Source organism: Cupressus sempervirens, chromosome 11, assembly GCF_028749045.1.
Source record: "Cupressus sempervirens isolate cs-2001-9-10 chromosome 11, ASM2874904v1, whole genome shotgun sequence".
Classification (NCBI taxonomy): Eukaryota; Viridiplantae; Streptophyta; class Pinopsida; order Cupressales; family Cupressaceae; genus Cupressus; species Cupressus sempervirens.
Genome location: NC_143128.1, coordinates 754,568,915 through 754,583,356, shown reverse-complemented (window position 1 = coordinate 754,583,356; position 14,442 = coordinate 754,568,915).

Genomic DNA, 14,442 nt, shown 5'->3' with positions numbered 1-14,442 from the left:
AGGAGGGAAAAGAGGGCCTGGTGAATTTCCTCCAGGGTGGGGATAGCTTTCAGCAAGGAATTGTGATGATCTTGCAGCAAGGGGGGGATGGCTACCAAGATATCCTCTTGATCAGATGCAGAGAGGGAGGGATCAGTTGTGAGGAGAGAGGAGAAGTAGAAAATAGCTTCCTTCGCTATCTCTTCTTCCTTAGAAACCAGAACCTATCCCTTTTTGATATTAGATATCTTATTGTTAGCCCAATGCTTAAGGGTGGTTAGGTGAAAAAATTTGATGTTACGATCTCCTTCTTTCAACTAGCTGACTCTAGATCTTTGTTTCCAATAGAGCTCTTCCTTAGATATGATGTTATGCAAATATGAGAGGATTTCCTTTTCCTCCTGCTTGTTGTGAGCATTATATACAGAGAGCTAGATTTCTTCTTGGATAGAATTGAGTTGATCAATTTTCTTGTCTTTCTCTTGGAAAATGCGGCCAAAGTCAATTTTGTTCCAAGATTTAATGTTCCTTTTCACATTTTTCAGCTTCTGGGAAACTCTGTACATAATAGTACCATCAACCTCAAAGTTCCACCAAGAGGAGATTTTTCCTTCCAGCACTGGATGGGAAAGCCACATTTTCTCAAAGCAAAAAAGGAAGGCCCTTTTGCTAGATAGGTGGGAAACAGAGAGAGAAATTGAGGAGTGATCGAAACCCACCCTAGGGAGGAGGGATAATCTGCAAGAATGGGAAAGAAGCCACTCAAGAGATATGAGGGTTCTGTCAAGGTGAACCTAAATGCTATGTCCTCCAACTCTCTTATTAGACCAAGTGAAACTTCCACCTTGAAGGTCCATATCCAAGAAGGCAAGATTCTGAATGAACAATGCAAGGTCACACTTACTGTCCTGATTTGAGGCAAGACCCCCCCATTTTTCAACATCAGAGAGAGGCAAGTTGAAGTCCCCCATGATAATCCCTTTGTTAACATTGCAATTGGAAAGGATGTCGAGGAGCTTGACCCAGAAACAATTTCTTTCCTTCTTGGTGTTGGGGGCATACAGGTTTAGGATAAGCCAGGCATCAGTGCTATGGATGTGAGAAACCTCACATAGAAGAGCATTGTGAGTGCTAAAAAGAGTAGATGACTTGAAGGCCTTGGAGTTATACAGGATTAGTACTCCTCCAGAAGCACCTTCCGAATCTGAGGCTTCACAGTTAAAAGCTTTATTGAAGGATATCCTCTTAACCAGGTCCCTTTTCATCTTAGTCTCCTGTATCATTAGAAAATTGGGTCTATGGTCTCTAATCATATTTCTGACAAGATCCTATTTATGAGCCCCATTGAGGCCCCTTATATTCCATGAAATGAATTTCATTTCTTACTTCTTGAGAAATCCTTAATGGTTCTCTGGCTCCCATCTGCCAGGTTCCTTTTTGTTTCTTCTTGTAGAAGCTGATTTGAGCTCTTTCTTCCTACTCCCTTGGGGGTTATCCCAACGTCAGCTTTAACCCTACTTCTGGTAGATGCTGGAGATAAAGGAGGGAGGACTTTTTTCTAGTTCTTTTTTTTCTTCTTTACCATGCACCAGTCATCTAGGCTTATCGTTGCACTACTTTCTAACTGACCTTCCCATCGGGCGATCTGATCTGGATCCATGCTTTTAATGAGAAGATGGAGCTTGGCCTCTAGCCCTTTGGGAACAAAAGGTTCTCCCCCCTTTGACCCAAAAGGCATCTAGGCATCAGTGAGATTTTGGGAAAGAATCTTATCCTAGCTCTCCTTTGCTTCTGGAATAATCGGGCTGGGGCTTCCTGCCCCAAAAAAAGCTACTCAGTAGCTTCCAAAAGTGGAGCTTGCTCCACTACGGAACTAAGCTACTTTTTTGCATCCAAAGGTGGAGCTTGCTCCTCTATAGGTCCCATGGCTTGGGGACTTGCCTACATCTTTGGATCCTCCATCGAGGCTGAGACTAGCATCTCCAAGGCAGGACCCTTCTCAAGGGGGGTAGCACTTGCCTACTCCTTGGGAATGTCCTTCTTAGGGATATCCTTCAAGGCTTTATCCTTCTGACTGACGACCTTCCTCCCCTGTGCCATATAAAGTTTGCACCTCCAGAGAAACTTCATCTTACCCTTAGAAATAATAAAACTAAGAATAAATATTACAAGTACAGGAAGAAATTAGATTACAAATATAAAGGCAAGGAGCCATGTTACATTATTGAAGAAGAGCATACCAAGATAAGTTCTGATGATGACAAGGAAGTAGTTAAAATGGTCTATATGCAATCAAGAATGAGCCAAATGGTGAAAGGTATGAGAATGAAACTACCCTTATTTCACATGTTACAAAGAATAAATTATAGATTATTGATAGTTTTTGTTCACATCATATGACTGGCGATCTAAGTGAGACTGAAAATTTTGAAGAAATTGATGATGGTGGAAATGTTAATTTTGGTAGTGATGTTCCATACCCAATGAAAGGTAAACGACCACTAATGTTGAATGACAAGATCAGATATGATGATGCATATTGGGTTCAAGTACTCAAATATAATCTATTGAGTGTTGCTTAGTTGAATAACTTACATCACAAGCTTAAATTTGAGAAAATAAAGGTCAAAATCCTTGATGATGAAGGTAATTTGATTGGAACAAGAGTTAAACCAAAGGTAACTTATTGTATCTTGATCCTTTGGTTGATACATGTTTGTTTTCTAGAATTGAGGATGTTTGGTTATGGCATAAAAGGTTGTGTTATGTAAACTTTGAAAATATGGTGAAAATCAATAGAAAGAAAAGAGGAAGAGGCTTAGTGAATTTGTAGAAACCTGATAATGCTATGTGTAAATAATGTCATTTCGGTAAGATGAAAAAGTCTATTTTTTATAGAAAGTCACACACTTCTAATGATATTATGGAATTAGTGCATACTGGTTAATGTGGCCCAATTAGAGTTGATAGTTATTATGGTGATATATAGTTTATAGATAGTTTATATTGTTTGTGGATGACTATTCAAGGATGATGACTATAATATTCATGGAAATGAAATCAAATTCTTTTGATATGTTTAAATGATACATAGAAAGAGTTGAAAAAGAAATTGAAAAACCTTTGAAATGTTTAAGATATGATAGAGGTGGTGAATTTATGTCTACTAAATTCACTAACCTTTATGTTGAGAATCATGGTATCAAAAGACATTTATTTGCACCAAGGATACTACAATAGAATGATATTGATTAAATGAGCACTGAATTTAAAATTTCAATGTTTGAAGAGATAAAGTTTTTCATTGGCCTACAAGTTTTTCAAACACTTAAAGGCATTTATTATTCAATCTAAGTATTTGAAATAAATATTGAAAACATTCGGGATGCATGAGTGTAAACCAATCGATACACCTATGATGACTAGAGTAAAATTGTCAAAGGAAGACACGACTGGTGAGGTTGATCAAACATAATATAGATCTATGATTGGAAAGCTACAATACGTTGTACACTAGTGACCAAATATTGCCCTCACTATTGGAATTATTGTAATGTTTTCATCTAATACAAGGGAAACACATTTGACTGGTGTAAAAAGGATATTGAAATATTTCAAAGGAATTGAATATTACGGCCTATGGTATAAAAAAGAAGATGACTTTAATCTTGAAGTCTACACATATGTTGATTGGGCTAGAAATGTTGATGACTGAAAAAGTAGAAGTGGGGGAGCATTATTTTTAGGAGAAAAGTTGATCACATGGATAAGAAAGAAACAAAGTTGTATTTCACAATCTATTGCTAAAGTTGAATATGTTGTTTTTGCAATCAATTGTTCAAATATTGTATGGATCAGACAATTGTTGGAAGGAATGCAAGAAGAAGTAACCAAACCTACCACTATTTACTGCAATAACACAAGTTCTATAAATATGTCAAGAAATATAGTGATGCATGCAAATACAAAGAAAATATCTATCAAGTATCATTACTTGAGGGAAAAAGTACAAGAAAAGCAAGTAAGGGTTGAGTATGTAAAGTCTAAGGAGAAAATTGTTAATACATTTACAAAGACATTGCCCAAGGAGGCTTTTTAGTATCTAGTAGGTAAACAAGGAGTCTTTCCCCTATCCAAAATTCACTAAGTAAAGTTTCATGTTGCATCAATTCATGAATGAACTAAAATATCTTATGGAGTTAATGTAGGAGTGTTCACACTTTAGGAGAATTTCTAAAGTTGTCAAGTTAACTATGATGAATTTGATATAATTTGTACATGAAATATACAAAGATGATTACAAGGTTTTATAAGTTTCAAATTTGAAATTTATAATGACCTTTGGTAGTGTTGTCAAAGGGGGAGAATAACCTAGAAAGGGGAGTTAACCAAGAAGATGTACAAAGAGAAAGAATATACCCAAAAGGGGAAGAGAACCAATGAAGATTAATGCAAGACATAATACATTGAAAGGGGGAGAATATGGTGAATAGAGAGAATAATCAAATGAAGAAGAAAAAAGACTAAATCCAAACTAGAGATTATAATCATAGGAGGAGAAATGTTGAAGTTTTATTGTTGTTGAAGACACAAATTGAGTATCAGTTTGAAGAACTAGAATTAAAAAGTTATGTTGTTGACAATGCATACATTTGGTTATCTTATGCAATATTTTGTAATGTAAAATCTCATGTTATGTGTTGTCATCAATGCCAAAGGGGGAGATTGTTATCCCTAAATGATATTGTAATTGATGATGCTATGAATGTATGTAAAAGAGTCATATTAGTTGTTATATTGTCATTGATGTCAAAGTCTTAATTTAATAGAGATTATGGTAACTTAGGAAAGTACCATATCATTTGATTGATGAAGAGAATTTGAAGAAAGTATCATGAAGATAGAGTTGTTATGTAAGGTATTCAATGGATACTTGAATGAGATGGGCACTGATCATGTAATATTGGTTTGATTATTTTAAAATCATGCATTGTTGCAATATGTTGAAGTTCATAAGATTAACCAAGTCACAAGGTTAATGAAGGGAGACTATATTCACTGAGTGACTATAGTATTTACTGAGTAAATGTAATGTTTATAGAGTGACAACCAGATGAACATGATTGAGAAATTGGAAAAATGAGGCTGACTTTTGATGGAAATTTGGAAAGTTCAAGAAGGTATATTGTGAGAGTCAAATTTTGTTGCAAGATCAAAGATGGAGAAAAATCAAGAAGGATCTAACGAAGGAAATTAATGAAGGATGGGGATCAACACAAAGTTCTATGTAAAGTTACATTTTCTACATGTCTACATTCATTATGTGAAGGATTTCAGTTGTAAACCTAAGATTGATGATCTTGATTAAGCGAAAAAAGATGGAAGGATCAGGAAGCATTGAGAAAAACTATTTGAGGAGAAAATGACATTTTTAGGTTGCTAGTTTGAAGTGGCTAATGAATTTAGTGTGATATTGTTCGACAGTTGATGAACCTAAAAGTTATATGATTGATATCTTATGTGGAATGTGAAGTTTTTGTAGGAGGAGAGAACCAAGTGAACTTATCCAAGCAGAGTGAAAAGGAAAAATGAAGTTTCCAAGTGAGTAAAAGAAAAAGATAGAGATAGAATAGAGATATGATCAAGAAAAGGAAGTTGTTATTTATTATAGATCACTTTACATTGTTTACAATTTAACTATTGTAATAGAAAATCTCAAAAGCACCAAGTGAACCTAACATGTCTGTAAAATCCTATATGATGAAATTGATTAGTTGTGTTTGTAAGTCCTTTAAAATCAGGCCACTCTTTTTGGTCCTAGAAAAGGAGTGATAATGTATAGATGATATTTTGGTGAAATCCTCTAACAAGGTCACTTTAACAAGTGTATGAAACCTTTAACAAGGTATTCTCTTGACAGACATCACTTCAGAAGAGTCAAATTTTTGGGTTGCAAGTCCTAGGTGTTTTTTCCCTTAACAAGGTTTCCGCTTTAAATATTGGTGTCAAAATTTTTGTGGATGTTATTTGTGTTGCAAGTTGATTTATATATTTTTATATTTTACTACAACTCAATAATAACTAAGTTATCACTATGGAATAACTGCAAGTTTATTGACATTCAGTAATGCAATGAATAGTTTGATAAAAGTTTGAGAAGAAGTTGATTTATGAGTGAATCAGTAACCAAAAAAAAACTTTATCAATTACAGATCTTAATTTCAGTAATCGAATTACCATTTAGTTCATCATATCTGATCTAATTGAATGCATGATAAACTAGAAACATAAAACATTCATAGCACTTGAACATAATGATTTGGTGACCCAAAAACCTTCCAAATAGAAAGTAAAACTAGGGTGGGGATGATACCCACAAAATTTCAATATTGTAGCATAAAGTTGGCCTGTCAAGGCTTAAATTGATCACTTCTAATGATCTACCCTATTAGGAGCAATTAGGATTGCTAGGTCCACCTTGTTAGAAGTTTTACAAACACAGAATGAAGTATGCACTCTATTAAGAGATTTAAGAAAGATTGTTAAGTCTACCTTGTGAAAGGATTCTAATTGGTTCACCTATTAGGATGAAATAATAGATCTCTAACTTACAACTAGATTGTTGAAAGAGATTCCTTGATTATACTAATCACCTTTCTGTGATGAATATGTCTCTAATACTCCTCTTTTTATATGGCCTTCACAATTCACTCTTTATCTGTTGCTTAGCTTCAACTATTCACATTTGCATTTCTACACGCTCATTATCTTACATATGGATGTGATACAATATATTACATATATATACCAATCCAAATTACATAGTTACAAAGTCGGCCATCATACAGGTTAACACATATATCACAAAGTTTTACCAAATGAAGACACTCAGGTTTTGAAGAATGACTTGGTGAAGTTTTGATACTCAGCACCCACTGTCATTACTCGACATCATCATGCACTCAATAGACATAGAAGCTCGGTCCATACTAATTACTTCAAAGTAGTCTTGGACTTAGTCTGCATTGGTGACTCAGTAGATACTGTGTAACTTGGCATAAATTGAATCACTTGGTAAACACATAAGCTCAATTTACACTAGCTTTGCATTACATGAATTGCAAACTCGGTAAAAACTGTAATGCTTGGTAACCATTGAAATGCTCAAGTTCTAGAATGAATCTACTCGGTTTGAATTTCTAGGCTTCACACTAACTAAATACACTTGGTAACTACTAAAATGCTCGAAAGCTTCTGGAATTAGTCCAGAAAACTCGATAGTAATTGTAGAGCTCAGTGGCTACTAAATAACATGGCAAACACTATAGATTGTTCAATGAGCTTGGTAGCTATACAAAATCTAAATAAGTGTGTGTCACTAATAACAAACTTGACTGATATGTCAACAATCTCCCCTCTTGGCATTAGTGACAAAAACACTTATCAACCAAAATATTATATACATTACCATGTGATACTAGCTCAGTAGAATATACTGATTTGAAATTTTTCAAAATTTATCTTTGTAAGGTATACTATACATCATCTATTATATACATTCTCCTCATAATATGTTTCTCCCCCATACTACGTGTCTCTCCATATATAGCATACCATGTGTCTCAATAATAATCTCCCCCTTTTTGGCAATAATGCAAAAGATTTATCCAAAACTTATCTACATGGAGACACAAGAATGAGATAAAAAACTAGAATGTACCTTAAGAATAAGTGCTAAGGTTTTATCCCAATTTTCTCACAAAATCTTGCATTTATGTAGAGCAATTTGTACTTCTATAGAGAGTTCCATCATGTGATTTGCAATAGAGAAGTTGTTCATGGATCAAGTTTTTTGAGTAAATAATTTGTTTTTGCATTGTATCCATGATAGGAAGGATCATATTCTGAATATCAATCAGTGTTGACCAGATCCTTGCATCTTCTCTTAACAACTCTACCTGCATGTCTAACAAAAATTTGATCTTCATGTGATGTGTAGAGCTTGAACTATGGTCAAGTTGCAAGCTCAAGGTACTGTGCATAGAAAACACAAAAGTATACAAGATTTACATTTTTGAAGACAATTGTCTAGTGCTCAAAACTCTCTAGCTTTTGAAAAATGAAGTTTTAGTGAAGATCTCAAACCTTCCGACATCGCTGGAAGAGATAGAATTATGGGAGTGTGAAATTTTTGCCCTTTATTTCATTTGTGAACTTAGAAACATCACACAACTTTCCAAAAAGTGATGTCACATTGGTGTAGGAGGTCTCAAGATTGATCAAAATTGGTGAAAGCTCAACTTGATGAATAACAATTTGTTGAGAAATGTGCTCCAACATTTTACTATCAAATTTCCTTTTAGCTTTCTTAATTAGCTTTTCTTATCCACTAGTGTCCTCATTGAACTTTTGGACTACTTCTACTAATTGAAACAAAATAGGTTGAGAAGTATTAACCTCGATTCCTATAGCCTCAAACAAAATATTTTTAGCATAATCTATAATCTTATACTCTCTATCTATTTCTTCTCTTAATTTTTGTTGCTTTTCCTTTTTCTAAAGAATTTTACCAAACTCATGCATTTGATCTATAGAAAGATTATGAATATCCCATTTGGGGATTTCTATTTCCTCATCTAAGTCCGTGTCATCCTCTATGTCCTTTCCTTTACTCAAATTTTTTGTACTTAGTTGAGCCTTAGGTTCAACTGTCCTTGTACTTAATGCTTTTGTGTTTGGAATGGAAACAATAGTTGATATACTAGGACTTGCAGTGAAAATTGATATAGTACTAACCAATGGAATACTAATAGGAATGCTTGTTGAATCCAAAACTGAAGAAGTCATAATTGAAGTATCCAAAAATGAAGTAGACAAAACTATAGTATCCAAAATTGAAGTACTTATTGCTGAAGAACTCAAAATTGTAGAAGACATTGTATTCATGATTGATGACAACAACTCGGTGGTTGAAGGAGAGAGGTTGTAGCTTGGTAGATGAAGTGGAAGTCACTTTTTTTAATGATACATTGAGCTGAGTGGGGGCAAAGAGTGATTGGAAATTTGGAAGTGTCTATCGTTGTCACAATTAGACATGTTGAAGCTCTCTTTGAGCTTGATATAGCTATTGGTTTGCCTAGAAAGTGAGGAAGTGAGGCAATGACTACCATAGCTATCTTAACTAGGTCAGTCTCCTCATCATCTTGCTTTGCTTCCTTAGTAGCTTCCTCCTCTTTATCATGTTCATCTTCCTCATTGTCAAAATGTGCAGGCTCAACATAAGTTTCTTGTTCATCATTATCATTATCATCATCATCATCTTTTATTTCCACTAGTTGTTCACTTGGCTTGTGAAGATGATAGATATTTCTCCAAGTGTTTGTGCAATTCTTCACAACATATTTAATGTCTTTCATCAAAGCCAAACAAGTATTGAATTTGAGAGTCATTTTTCTTTCATTATCCTTCAATGGCTTGTTCACCTTAACATCTATCATGCTCGGTACCAACTATCTCAATGTTTGTACATATATATCCTTGATAGTTTGCTTGGTGTTTTCCAATCTTATCCTAATTTTATCTAATAAGACATTGGGAATCTGTGATGTCAGCTAATCAGGTGAGTACTTCCAAATGCTTATGCTTAGGTTTAAGAATTCCATTAACACACAATTCACCTAGGGCATCATCCATTTCTACGGTACCAATTTCTTGAATAGAACGCTTGAAATGAGTATGAATATCATTAGTAAGGAGTACCTTGGGAGGGATTTTCAATTGAGCTCCACTTAAGTCAAGGGTTTCTACAATTGCGAGCACAAGTTTGAAATCCAACGCTTTCTACTCAACTCCTCAAACCAACATCTCAGATCCTATCTTTACTTTTCTATTGCTTGATGCCATTTTACTTGTTAAACTATGAAAACCTTGATAACTTGCTGCAAATTTGCTTAAAGTTGCTTGATTGCACTGTAAATCACTTCTTTGCAATAGCACTTAGATTTCACAGTGAGAAATGAATTTGATTTCATGATTTTTGTTAAAGCTTCACCATTTATGCTTGGTACAAGGGTAGATGAGTTGACATCGTACTTGATAGGTTGTCATCCACTATTCTATTGATTACTCAGTGAATGCTTCATGAATCAGTAACCATGTGTGTCCTGTTACTCTCAACCTTGCTTGGTAGAGTCCATGACCTAACCTTACTAGGTAGAGAAGATAACTCAGTGATAACTGATACCAATCTTCCTCAGTGATCCTTTTGTATACTAATTTGGATCTTTGTCACCTTTCAATTGGAACTATTTGAATGTGATCTTGATAACATAGTTCCAGTTCTCCTTTGGAAACCTAGTTGAAAATGGTGGAGTCACCCACTTCTTGAGTGACATGACCATCATTACTTGAACTAGCATCCTTGATAGATTTAAGAATCCATTGCTACCTCATCTACTTTCAAATGTTATCTACTTTTTCCTTCTTTTCATCTTCAATTTTACCTATATTCATGAAATTTTTGATTAGATGACCAAGTTTGATACAAGTGAAACATCTTATGGTGGTATCTCTTCTCCTTGTGTAATGTTTAACACAATTCATGCCAATGTGTCCAAATTCTCCACAGTAATGACATCTACACCAAGTGTTGTAGTACCAACTGAATATTGCTTTCACAATTTTCTTTGCTAGATTGAATGACTTAGTTCTACATTCTGATGCATTCTGAACTTATTTCTTACACTTGTGACACTTGCCCTCAAATTTTGGTTTCTCTTTGCATTCATTAGCCCCGTGACCATGTTGACTACAATTGTAGCATTTTCCATTCAATTTTTCTTTACCATTACTCCAAAATTTGTTTGATGTATGACCTAGCTTACCACAATGATTGCAAGTAGGTTTTTGATTCTTTTGAGCACCTTGTTTGGAGGATTCACCTTCCTCTTTGTATCCAATTCCTACTTTTCCCTTTTGTCTATAGAGATTTTGCTCATTCAGTTGATTTAATTGATTCATGTCTACTTGCGATCTCATTATCATTTTATTGAGTTTCTTTTCAAAATTTAGATCATTCCTCAATCTTTTATTCATTTGCTTTTCAAAATTTAGATCATTCCTTATCCTTTCATTTTCAGATCTTAAGCTCATGATTTCTTCATTTGCATCAGAGAGTTGATCAATAAGGTCTGCTTGCTAAAGGGATTGATTTTGAATTTCATTATTCTTTCCATCAATTTCTTCTTTTATCTTGTTTATCTATTCTAAGACTTCACATAATCTTAATGATTGAATTTGTTGTTCTCTTTTCAATTTCCTTACTTCTTCTTGTAGGGAACTATTCTTTTCTAAGAGTGCCTTGATTGCATCATTTGCTTCATTTGAACTGCTTGAAGGGAAAAAGTCTTCAATTCTCTCTTCAATGTAGAGATGGTCATTCATTTGATTTGCAAGTTCCTTTCTTCTTTTTAGGGATTGGGAAAGTTTCTTCTTAACTTTATTGAGTTGTGCAATGGCCATTTCTAGATCCAACTTTTCATTGTCAATGGCTTTGTCAAGTCTGAATATCTCCATTATCCTTGATCTTTGCTCAAGCTGTCATACTTTTTCTTGAGAACCACAAAGCTCTGATACCATTTATTAGAAATATTCATGACTATGCTAGGTTACTGAGAGGGGAAGGGTGAATCAGTAACCTAGAAAAACTTTATCAATTACAAATCTTAATTGCAATAATACAATTACCATTTAGTTCATCATATTTGATCTAATTGCATGCATGAAAAACTGGAAACATAACATTCATAACACTTGAACACAATAATTTGGTGACCCAAAAACCTTCCAAATAGAAAGTAAAATTAGGGTGGGGATGATACCCACTAAACTTTAATATTGCAGCATAAAGTTGGCCTGTTAAGGCTTACATTGATCACTTCTGATGATCTACCCTATTAGGAGCAATTAGGACTACTAGGTCCACCTTATTAGAGGTTTTACAAACACACAATGAAGTATGCACTCTATTAAGAGATTTAAGAAAGACTGTTAAGTCTACCTTGTGAAAGGATTTTGACTGTTCACTTGTTAGGATGAAACAATAGATCTTTAACTTACAATTGGATTGCTAATAGAGATTCCTTGATTGTACTAATCACCTTTCTATGATGAATATGTCTCTATTACCCCTCTTTTGATATGGCCTTCACAATTCACTCTTTATCTACTTCTTAGCTTCAACTATTCACATTCACATTTTTACACACTCATTATCTTACATATGGATGTGATACAATACATTAAATATATATACTAATCCAAATTACATAGTTACAAAGCTGGCCATCATACAGGTTAACACATATATCACAAAGTTGGCCCAAATAAAGACACTTAGATTTTGAAGATTGACTTGGTGAAGTTTTCATACTTGGCACCCACTATCATCACTCAGCATCATCATGCACTTAGTAGGCATAGAAGCTTGGTCCATATTGATCACTTCAAAGTAGTCTTCAACTTAGTCTGTTCTAGTGACTCGGTAGATACTGTGTAACTTGGCATAAACTAAATCACTTGATAAACACATAAGTTGGGTTTACACTAGCTTCACATTGCATAAACTATGAACTCAGTAGAAATTTCAATGCTCGGTAACCACCAAAATGCTTGGGTTGAACTGCTAGACTAAATCTGCTCAGTTTGAACCATTGGGCTTCACACTAACTGAATGCACTTGGTAACCACTAAAAATGTTTGAAAGCTATTAGAATTAGTCCAGAAAACTTGGTAGCAACTGTAGAGCTCGGTGACTACTGAATTACATGGCAAACACTATAGAATGTTCAATGAGCTTAGTAGCCATACAAAATTAGAATAAGTGTGTTTCACTAATAAAAAATTTGACTGATATGTCAACAGTTAATTTTTATGTTTCTTTGATGGTTATGAAATGTTGAAGGGATTGTGAGATAACTAGACATAATTGATTCACCCCCCCCCGCCTTCCTTCCCATTTATCTAACAAAATCTATCCAAAAAAGTACATCCTCACAACAATTGATTTATCATGTGACATAGTATGTGAGTATAAATCATGACTAAGAAATGAAATTCCACATAGTGGATAGAGAAGGTGGATTGGCAATTATAAAGATCTAGTTGCAATTTTGGGAATCTAAATATTTTGCCTACATAATTTGAACCTAAAAGGAGTTGGGACATGTATACATTCTCTAGGCCAATTTGATACCAAAAGTTATGTTTCTTAAATGAAGGCCATGAAGCCCAACACCACCATCCAGTTTATCCTAATTCATAATCTTCAGGTATACTAAGGAAATTCTATTTTTTTTAGACATGTTGTCTTGCTGGATAAATCTAGAGATAATTCTTTCCATTTTCCTAATAACTATGGTTGGATCCTTAAGAATCAACATGAAATAATTAGAAATTATTGCCAAGAAAGTTTTGACTAGTAAAAACCTTCTTGATAGAGACAACCATCTAGCTTTCCAGGTGGATGCCTTTTTTTAGTCTATCAATAATTGAAAGCCAAAAAATCCTTTTGTTAATGCTTATGAAAAAATGGATTCCAAGGTAAGAGTTGGATAGTAATTCTTCCTTGAAGCCTAGTAGATAGATAAATTTGGTCTTCATTGAATGCTTTGTGTTATAATTAAATACAATTAAATTTTTATGGTTGATTATTTGACCAGAAAAAACTTCATTATCATCTAGAATTTCTTTAATTTTTTGAATTTCAGAAATTGTAGAAAACCCAAATACAAGTCTGACATCTACAAAAGTGAATGAGTTATTGAGATGGTTGAGTTTGGTATATGAATACCTTGCCATTCACCATTGCTATGGGAAACATATATAGATCTACTAAGGGCCTCAACCAAAATTATGAAGAGAAAAGGAAACAAAGGGTCACCTTGATGAACTCCATATGTACTATTAAATAGTCCCACAGATTCACCATCGAGGTTTACATAGAATATGATACCCATAATGCATGCAAAGACCCATTTTAACCATTTTTGTGAAAAGACAAATGCCAATAAGACCTTGTGGAGGAAATCCCATTGAACTTTTTCATACGTCTTAAGCATATCTAGTTTAATGACATGTGTTGGAAGATGATTGGATCTAATAGTGTGTAAAACTTCATGAGCTATGATGGTCCCATCCACAGTCTCTCTTCCTGGAACAAAGCCATTTTATTAGCTAGAAATAATATTTGGGATAAGTTCAAAGTCTTAGGTAAATAAACTTAATGAATTTCTTGTAAATGTTATTATAAAGATATTTTGGCCAAAAATATACAAATGAATGTAGCTTGCATATGCTTGAATTTCTTGGTCAACATTAGACTCAACTTACATTGAAAAAAATTTGTGAACACATACTTGCTCGACTCCTATAGAGATTGTTCTACTTTTTTATTTAGTCTGTCAA